Raw genomic sequence first — 11214 nt, forward strand, 5'->3', positions numbered from 1 at the left:
GCGGGTGTCTTCATTAACCAAATCATATTGGCAGAATGGCAGCTATTTAGAGTAGTAAAAGTATTCTAATTTTAAAATATTATTATAATATATATATATATATATATATATATATATATATATATATATATATGTGTGTGTGTGTGTGTGTGTGTGTTATCATTGATATTTGTATGTTGTTAAATAATAAATAAATTTTATTTTGTGATAAAATATAATTTTGCTAGCATCAAAGAAAAAAACCAATTACTAAAACATTTGTTAAGGATGAAAGTTGAAAAATTAAATCAATCTCCATTTAATCATTTATCGATCTAATAAGTTGTACAAAGCTATCAGTGTGTGAGTGTTTTTTTGGCAACTCCGTTACTTGATAGTCCGACACAGCCGCAAATATGTTTCACACATATTGGAAGCGACCCTGGAAAATTTTCACAAAATTTTTTGCAGTCTGCAATTGTTTCACAATCGTACGGGCCAAGTGAAATATTTGTAGGTGGTTGTGATTCCATTGCACCTGTCAAAATTATAATCAATATAAAACTTGTGTTACCTCTAATGGGATTAACAGTAAAATTTAAAACACAACCTCTTGCTTTCATAAATAAAAAGATTAGCAATGACGTTGTAAAAAGAATCTATAGATGGGTGTGAAATTTCAAAATGACTTGTTCAAATCTATTTTTTTTGGAAAATTTTATTTTATATATGATTTTATACTGAATATTTAAATAATATTACTTAGTATAAGAATTTAAGAGTACTACACCTGCTAACTTTTTTTTTGCTCCGCCACCGGAAACTGTGATGTCAAGATAGAAACATAAGTATTAGATTCCATATTTACATAATAAACGTTGAAATCATTTTTCTTTGGAATATACTAATTTTTGACATCTTAAACCAATAACTGGTGATATACGATGTGGTTAATTTATTGTTTAAATTTTAACGAAATGATTAAAAACTCAATAACATTTACCTGAGATGAATAATAAAAGAATAATTGCCCATATTATTGTGAATGAAATCCTCTTCATTTTTCAAAGGTAGGTTTCTTATGGTTTATTCTTATATGTAGGAAGTTATATATAGGAGTCCATAATGGATGTATAACGATCACTTTAATGATATCTAATTAACATTTGAAGATTGAATAATTAATATAAATGTTATATTTTTCCATTTTATATAAAATTCTATATTTGTATAATTCATTCTCTTTATAACATAGTAAGTGATTAAGTTTGACCAAAATAGAAATAATTTTAGCAATAATTCTTTTTAAAACATAATCAAATATTAAAATAACTATTATTTTTTTTAAAGTATTTAGAATTTGCAACCATTTTGGCAATTGCAATAATTAGAAATTAAAACAAAATGTTATTCAGATTAAAGAAATAAAATTAATTTAAAGAAAACGAACTATTAAAAAATACAGATTACAAGCATTTAATTTTTATATATATTCTTTAAAAGTTAGGTTTGAAAAATATGATATTTTAAAGTTTATAAATGATAGATATAATATTTAGAAATTAGGTCGAAGATATTTTGATGTTTAATAAAAAAATATATGAAATTCTTCCAAAAACTTTGTGTTCTGTTAGACTATTATGGAATAAAATAAAATAAAATAAAATAAATCATATGTGATTACATTTATAAATATGTAGTGATTACATTTATAAATATGTAGGTAGTTGGGATTTCTTACCTCTAAAACAATTATCCTAATGCTAGGTTGTAATGCCTAAGTTGTTGGATTCCGTTTTAACAAATTTGATATCCGTTACCAGTTTCCATAATATTACTACTATAATCGCAACTTATTTTACATGATTCCGCATATGTTTGAATTTATGGCTTCAATGCTCAATTATGGCTTCAAAACTTAATTCTAAACGTTCTGATGTAAAATTTGTCTTGGTGTTTAGCTCCTTGCTAGGGTTCTTTGAGTGTTTTTTTATATAATTCAAAAACAAAACATATTTTACATGATTGTTTGAACTGGGTATGTCTATTTTCTCATCCCAAAATACAAAAAAATTAGTTTGAAACCTTTAAATAAGTATTGTCGATCCGTTGATAAAAAAAATAAAACTGAATATCACTAATCTTCGACATCTTTTAGGTTATTTGAAACATATTCAAGTAATTGATCTCTTGTAATAGTTTTACATTCTGAAATTGTTTTGTTATATTCAAACTCAAGTAATTGATCTCTTGCAAGAACAAGAGCGGGTGTCTTCATTAACCAAATCATATTGACAGAATGGCAGCTATTTAGAGTATTAAAAGTATTCTAATTTTAAAATATTATTATATATATATATATATATATATATATATATATATATATATATGTGTGTGTGTGTGTGTGTGTGTGTGTGTGTGAGTGTGTGTGTGTGTTATCATTGATATTTGTATGTTGTTAAATAATAAATAAATTTTATTTTGTGATAAAATATAATTTTGCTAGCATCAAAGAAAAAAACCAATTACTAAAACATTTGTTAAGGATGAAAGATGAAAAATTAAATTAATCTCCATTTAATCATTTATCGATCTAATAAGTTGTACAAAGCTATCAGTGTGTAAGTGTTTTTTTGGCAACTCTGTTACTTGATAGTTCGATACAGCCACAAATACGGTTCACTCATATCGGAAGAGACCCTTGCCAATTTGAACAAAAATTTTTGCACTCCGCAATAGTCTCACAATCGTATGGGCCAAGTGAAATATTTGTAGGTGGTTGTGATGGCATTGCACTTGTTAAAATTATAACAAATATAAAACCGGTGTCGTAAAAAGAATCTATAGATGGGTGTGAAATTTCAAAAAGACTTTTCAAATCTATTTTTTGGAAAATATTATTTTATATATGATTTTATACTGATTATTTAAATAATATTACTTAGTATAAGAATTTAACAGTAATACACATGCTAGCTTTTGTTTTTGCTCTGCCACCGGAAACTGTGATGTCAAGATAGAAACATAAGTATTAGTTTCCATATTTACATAATAAACATTGAAATCAGTTTTCTTTGGAATATACTAATTCTGGACATCTTAAATCAATAACCGGTGATATACGATGTGGTTAATTTATTGTTTAAATTTAAAAAAAAAATGATTAAAAAATCGATAACATTTACCAAAGATGAATAATAAAAGAATAATTGCTCATATTATCTTTTTTTGTTGATAGTGGTTTCTCCCACTCTGATCGACTCCGCAACATCATTATCCTCCATTATGTTGATCCTCTACTCCTCCTTCATATTATCTCTATCTGGCTTAAACCACTAGACTGCAGAACTTCAAAATCATTTCTCTTTCTTGTGCCATGTCGAACACTCAACCCAGGAATTCAATTTCCGATCATAAACTACACCATGCTCTTTCTGTGCCAAAACCTTCAACAGCGAAACACACAATAACGCCATGTAAATGTTAAATCCAATACACAATAGCTCAAAGAAAATGAACAAATAAAGTGGAACGAAAACTCACCATGATGAAAATAAAATGATCAGAAGCAGAAATAAAGTTGAGAAAAAGCAAAAGAGCATGTTTCAGATAATCCTTATCTCCATCAACAGCCTTTTCGATAATCCGCTCGGTGTTAAGCAGCATGCACCTAACAAACATTAACACCCCAAAACACAGCTAAAAAGAAAACTAAACACTAATCAATTTAAAGGGATTTAGCTACAAAAAAAATAAAAATAAAACAGGTATTAACTTTTTACCTCAACTTGGAAGAGGGCTACACCATCAGTATCACTACCCACCTCCGCTCCCCCTTGACCTTCCACCACATCTTCACCTTCAGGATTCAACCCCATGTCCCCTTCATCCTAATCATTAAATAAAAGCATCAGTTGTTGGAAATCAGGACCTCAATCACTCTTTGAACACAAATCAGGCCCTCAATCACTCTTTGAACACCGATCAAAACAGCAATTGTTTATATTACTTTCAAGAAAACTAATTACCCTCTTTAATACATATACTAGTGCTACCTATTTATAATAAACACAACAATAAAAACACATTCTCATAATCATCCCAAGTATTCCTTCTAAGTAGCAACAAACTCCACCCTTCACTTTCAAGTCCAACAAATTCGGTCAACTCTAGACCAAGTCATTAACATGCAGAATATTGATAACCCATGCACATGACCCGTACCCAACTTGACCCGTACTCTATCCGAACCATCAAGATTAACCCAACATCAGTAAGATAAAAGAGCACTTCCTCACTTCTTACCTTTCAGATTATTCAATATATCTTATAAGATATATTTCACATGCAACCATAAGCATGCTACACGTGTGCAGAAACCAACAAAAAGTATTTTTTTTTACTATATTAAAAATAAGCACATCATGTACTACTTTTAAATTTTTTGTATGGCTATATTATTAAAACTACCATGACTTGATAGCAATTTCTTGAAAGTAGAATGCTATAACACATGAACAAATAGAAGTACGTTGCTACTTTTTGAATCTTTGGACCAATAAAATTATAAAGTGATATTTAGAAAATATATTTTCTACTATTTCTATATTTTCTGTTGAAAAGAAGTAAAAAGTGATAATGACAAAATATCTTCTTTCATTTATATAAAATATAAAAGCTATTTGTTGGACCGATTAGTCAAAGTTAAAAAATAAAAACCAAGAACTAGCTAGAACATAAATTAGCATCAAAGCAGTACAACGTAAAAGGAAAAAAATAAACTTTCATAACATTGAATTGATCAAACCACCAGGAAGAAAATCACCTGTTCCTCTAGCGAGCCACAGGTAACAATTGAATGGCTTCTAACTCATTGAAAACCTCTAGCATTCTAGGTCTATTGTTTATACTAAAATCAAGGCATTGGTTTGCCAACTTTGATATGGCTTCTAACTCATCTATAGAACCCTCGTTGCCAATCTGCATCGAACATATCCATGGCGCGATCTTCATTCATGGCCAACATAAATTCTGCATCTAAACTTCTAGATTAACTATCAGGTATAGTCATAACTGCCTTCTTTCTTGTCAATATTTCCACTAAAACCACTGCAAAACTATACACATCACTTTTTTCTGTGAAGCGGCCAGTTTGGCAGTAGTGTGGATCCATGTAACCAACCGTCCCTTTCACCTGGGTAGTCAAGTGGGTTTGATAGGTTGTCAGAAACCTTGAAATTCCAAAATCTGTTACTTTGGCTCTATAGTTTTCATCTAAAAGTATGTTGGCTGACTTCATATCCATATGATATATAGGGGTGGAGGTTGCTCCATGAATGAGGTCACTCAAACTACCATTTGAGATGAATTCAAAGACGAGTAGTGGGACCTCCGTCTCTAAGCAACATCCAAGTAGTGTGACCACATTTCTATGGTTCACTTGTGTAAGGATTGCCATCTCATTGATGAATTCTCTTACATGGCGCAGATCAACAACTTGGGACTTTTTGATGGCTACAGTCCTCCCATTGGTTAACATTCCTTTATATACAATACCTTGGGCCCCTTCACTAATAACTCTATCCACATTGAAATTGTTTGTGGCCTTCTCTAATTCCTCTTCAGTGAAAAGAATGGTTCTGTGGCCAGCTATACCGGTATTTCTTTCTTGTTGTTGGAGGAGCAATCCTCCATTGCGTTAAAAACACTTCTTTTTCTTTCTTTTGATTTTACTTTTCTTCACTAATTTGAATGAAGCATGACCAATCGCCGTGAGAAGAAGTAACCCCAAGTTTATGCTCAAACCTGAAAGGAAGGAGGTGTTGGAAATCAGGCCTTTATATTCACTTCACTGCAGCAACAGAATAAGAAGAAGGAGAGTTGTTTATGGACTCAAAACAGCTGCTTTAATATTCAGAAAACTAAAGGCTTTTTATAGCCTACAAAACCTAAATGAACTAACCAAAAACAAGCACACGTTTCCTCTTTTCCAGCACTAAACCTATCATTCTAAAAGCCCCAAAAGACTTGGTCCACATGACCCATTCAACCCATGAACTACTATCTTTTATTCAATTACTAAATAAAACTAAAAATAACATCTTATGTCAAGATTAAACCCAACATTCACCCCCTTAATCTTGACAATCTTGATATTTGCTTCTCTTGCTATAATCTTGCTTGCAATCGGCCTTCTCCTGCTTGTTAATCACTTGCTGCTTGCTTCTTCTTTCTTACCTGCTAACAAACAACAAACTTGCTGCATCTTTCTTCTGATTAACAAACATGATCTGCCTTGCTGCTTATCTTTCATTCTTGCTTTCTTTCTTGTCTGCTACTTGATACAGACTACTTTCTTTTCTTGCTTCTTGCTTTCTAACATAGAACATACTTAGGCTCCGTCTTGCTTTTCTTGCTTGCTTTCTTTCTTGCTCTCTTGGTCTTCTCTTGCTGAGAACCCTTCTGCTTACTTCATCGTGTTGCTTGCTTTCTTCCTCAACAGCCATTTTTTGCTATCTCTGGGATCGAACAACCACAACCGGACTTTCATCTGTCAACACCATTATGAGCCATTAACACCACATCAGAAACCGGAATACACCACAGCCGAGAACCACCCTCATTTGATCCTTTTTCTGTATTTCTTTCTTTCTGCAGAAAGCAACAGCCAACAGGTTGCATGTCACAATCTTCTTTCTTTCTTTCTTTCTTTCTTTCTATCTTCTTTCTTTCTTTCTTTCTTTCTTTCTTCTTTCTGGCGGTCTTGACTGCAGCAGCAATATATTGGTTCAGCCCCTGCAACCATCATCTTCTTTCATTCTGAGCCCTGCAGCCAAGGGCTGCTCCTCCTCTCTCGCCACCGACTCTCAAACCTGATTCTTCTAAACGAGCCCTAGGCTCTGATACCAAATGTTGGAAATCAGGCCTTTATATTCACTTCACTGCAGCAACAGAATAAGAAGAAGGAGAGTTGTTTATGACTCAAAACAGCTGCTTTAATATTCAGAAAACTAAAGGCTTTTTATAGCCTACAAAACCTAAATGAACTAACCAAAAACAAGCACACGTTTTCCTCTTTTCCAGCACTAAACCTATCATTCTAAAAGCCCCAAAAGACTTGGTCCACATGACCCATTCAACCCATGAACTACTATCTTTTATTCAATTACTAAATAAAACTAAAAATAACATCTTATGTGAAGATTAAACCCAACAGGAGGCAAATATAAAAACTACACATTTTCACAAATAATCATAATAATTCATTGGTTGTTAATTTTACTTTAGGTGCAATGGAAGAGACTAAGACCATGTTTATCAATAAGACCCAATCTTATATTAAAATAATAGCTTTTTACTTGTCCACCTATACAACTGTAAGGTAAAAAACCTTGAATGATGCCTAAAAAAAAACGAGCAACAGGGGACAGAACTAGGAAAATAAGAACAAAATAAAGACAACTTAATTTTCACTACTACAAAGTGGCAAATAGAATACTCTTAATAGAATACGGTTGTATAAGAATCCGTATCATATTAGAGATAGAGTATTGTTCACAAAAAACAACCCGTACAAAATCAAATAGAATACTGTTTTCATAATCAACATGACTTTATTTACATATATAATAGTATGTATGTGTATTTTAAAACAAAAAACCACCATTGAAAAACAAGAAAATACTACATTCTTCCTCACAACTTGTGATGTATCCACTGCGCTAAAAACTGGTTTTTGTTAGTTTTTTCAATGAAAATTGATAAAGAGACGACTGAAGAAAAAACTAAACCATATTTTCACCAATATACCTATTCTGCCCTCATGGTCTCTAACGCATCCCTAAAAAAACAAGCATATTTTCACGTTGTTGTTTGATCCAAACACCTAAACATCTTTAATTTTTTTTGTTTCCTCAATACAAAAAGTAACAATCTTTATGTATACAAACCATTCAAAGTTAACACAAAAGTTAAAATCAAATTTAATACAAACTAGTCAATGTATTAAGAAAATGAAATCATGCAATAAAGATGGACAATAGCCTTAACCCTTAACCACTGTAAGATGGATCAATTGATGATCTAGCAACTTGTAATTGTGCCTCTAAATCCTCCAAGATCTTTATAGAAAAGTGTAATTATTGTATTTAATTTATGAAATATATTTATTTAGATTGTCCTTTGGCAATAAGAAACTATACTTTAGGATATTTTATAAGAAGTACGGTTACATTGAAAAAACAATATTCAATGTGTTTCGTTAAAGAATAAGGCTACTTTTAAAAAACCCTAAAACCGTATTTTATAATGATTATAGAGTATTGGTTTTGCAACAGTACTGCATTATAAAAAAAACCGTACTTTATGATGATTATAGAGTACGGTTTTGCAACCGTATTGTATTATCTAGAAAACCGTACTATATGATGATTATAGAGTACGGTTTTACAACCGTATTGTATTACATGTTCGAATAGGAAACCCCCTTATAGAGTACGGCTGCAAAACCGTATTCTATATGTCATTTTAACAGTATTCTATGTGTTATTTTGTAGCAGTGTTTATTGCTTAGAATGCAAGGATTATTTGCTGGAAAACTTAATTAAATTAACATAAAGATAAGTGTTATTGATAGAATTCCCCGTAACGCTCTCTCATTCAATAAAACAATATATATATATATATATATATATATATATATATATATATATATATATATATATATATATATATATATATATATATATATATATAGAGAGAGAGAGAGAGAGAGAGAAAGAGAGAGCTAGGTTCAAATGTGGATGAACATCTATTGTGTGGGCGTGTGGACAATGCTATTCTGTGAGAATGACAAAGAAAATATGTTGTTTAATAATATGAATATGTTCCATCTTACATAACTATTGTCATTATCACACATTCTCACTAATTAAATCGCATATAAGGTTATTATAGACTCATTATTATTATTCTCATTATGTCAGAATGTTGTCGGAATGTTTATTGAGTCGTATTCTGTCAGAATGATAATGAGTGAAAAATGATTTGTGAGAACAAAAATGAATAAGAATTAGTGAGAATGCATGAAAGTGACGATATTTTCGTAAGATTGAACGTATTCGCATTACTAAACAATGTATTCTCTTAGTAATTCTCATAGAATCGCACTGTCCACACGTCCACACAATAATTGTCCATCCACATTATAACCTAGCCCTATATATATATATATATATATATATATATATATATATATATATATATATATATATATATACACAAAGAGTACATAGGTATAGAAAATGGGCCACAGCACACAAGGGCTGGCCAAAAGAATGAAGGATAAATAAACTAATAAGGCTACGTTAACAACCCCCCGCAGTTTGAACGGGGAGAAAAATCATGAACGTTCAAACTGGACCGGAAATCAAGAAACAATGGTGACGGAAGACTCTTCGTAAAAATATCTGCATACTGAGAGGAATATGGAACATGAAGAACACGAACATGTCCGGTGGCAACTTTGTCTCGAACAAAGTGCAAATCAATTTCAATATGCTTCGTACGTTGATGTTGAACCAGGTTGGATGACATATAAACAACGCTAACATTATCACAGTAGATAATGGTAGCCTTGTCCGACACATAGTGAAGTTCAATAAGAAGATTACGAAGCCAACAAGTTTCCGCCACAACATTAGCAACACCCCGATATTCAGCTTTGACACTGGACCGCGAAGTCGTGTTCTGACGTTTGAATGACCAGGAGAGAATATTGTGTCCTAAAAAGACACAATAACCCGATGTAGATCGACGCATGAAAGGACATCCACCCCAGTCAGCGTCAGAATAGGCAATGAGCGTGCGACTGGGAGAGGTAAATAACCGAAGACCATGATATTTTGTACCTCTAATATAGCGCATGATGCGCTTGAGAGCAGTAAAATGAGGTTCCCTCGGGTCATGCATGTATAAACAAATCTGTTGAACCGCATAAGTGATATCAGGTCGAGTGAATGTCAAATATTGTTACGTGCCTTCCAAACATCGATATAAGGTAGGATCAGCAACAGGAGTACCAGTGCCATCAAGCTTAGCTGATAAGTCAGCCGGAATAGATGCATATTTACAGTTGGTCATGGAAGCCCTGTCAAGAATCTCAATAGCATATTGTTGTTGAGATAAAAACAACCCATCAGCCGAGCGAGAGGTCGAGATGCCCAAAAAATAGTGAAGATCCCCAAGGTCTGTCATAGAAAACTCAATGCTCAATAGAGAAGTGATGCGAGACAGAAGCTGAGTCGATGAGCCTGTTAGGACAATATCATCCACATATAGTAACAGATATGCCACGTGAGTACCATGTCGATAAATGAATAAAGAGGAGTCACATCTGCTGTGAACAAAACCAATGCAAGAAATAAAGGTGGCAAACTGTTGAAACCAAACATGAGGTGCTTGCTTGATACCATATAAGGACCGCTGAAGCAGAAAAACATAGTCAGGACGAGAGGGATCACGAAAAACCGGAGGCTGATGCATATAGACTATTTCTTGAAGATGACCATGTAGGAACACGTTTTTTAACATCAAGATGTCGAATAGGCCACTAATGTGTGACAACAATACTAAGAACTGTACGAATGGTAGCAGACTTGAACACCGGACTAAATGTCTCGTCACAATCAATACCAGGTCGTTGACTATGACCATTAGCTACGAGACGCGTTTTATAGCTTGATAAGGAGCCATCTGCATTAAGTTTCTTCTTGAACAACCAAATACAATTAACAATGTTAACATCAAGTGGTCTTGGAACAAGTACCCAAGTGATATTAGAGATAAGTGCAGTATATTCATCAGTCATGGCATTAAGCCAATTTGGATCCTTAAAAGCCTGTAAATAAGGTATCGACGTGTAAATTTAATTTACAGATGGGTTTAAAAATACCCTGTTTGCTACGAGTGAGCATTGGGTGTGAAGGTGGGGGTATAGGAGATGGACTGTTATTGGAGATGGTAGATGACTGTGAGGTGGGTTTCAAATGAGTAGACTTATTTATACTAATAAAACTAGACTCCTAATCTAACACAAAACTACTTAGAAGGTAATTTTCCTAAAATACCACTGGCTATAAAATTAATACCCCTGCCTATAAAATTGCTTTTTATGAAAGCTTATGTGGAAAAGCATTATATGATGAAGTGTCTGTTCATGAAATTTTAGATTGAAGA

At 32.5% G+C, this 11214-nt stretch overlaps 1 long non-coding RNA gene and 1 pseudogene across 1 annotated transcript; both read right to left on the reverse strand.

The window, feature by feature from the left end:
- Window positions 1–314: 314 nt before the first annotated feature.
- LOC145124000 (uncharacterized) lies at window positions 315–1063 on the reverse strand. Its single transcript, XR_013715425.1, has 3 exons — window positions 983–1063; window positions 770–802; window positions 315–517 (listed from the first exon to the last, which is right to left on the reverse strand). It is a non-coding gene; the product is annotated as an uncharacterized LOC145124000 (long non-coding RNA).
- A 3966-nt stretch (window positions 1064–5029) lies between these two features.
- LOC145126584 (wall-associated receptor kinase-like 9 pseudogene) lies at window positions 5030–6485 on the reverse strand (annotated as a pseudogene).
- Between the last annotated feature and the right edge of the window lie 4729 nt (window positions 6486–11214).

Source organism: Lactuca virosa, chromosome 7 (assembly GCF_052849685.1).
Source record: "Lactuca virosa cultivar CGN04683 chromosome 7, Lactuca_virosa_CGN04683_v6, whole genome shotgun sequence".
NCBI lineage: Eukaryota > Viridiplantae > Streptophyta > Magnoliopsida > Asterales > Asteraceae > Lactuca > Lactuca virosa.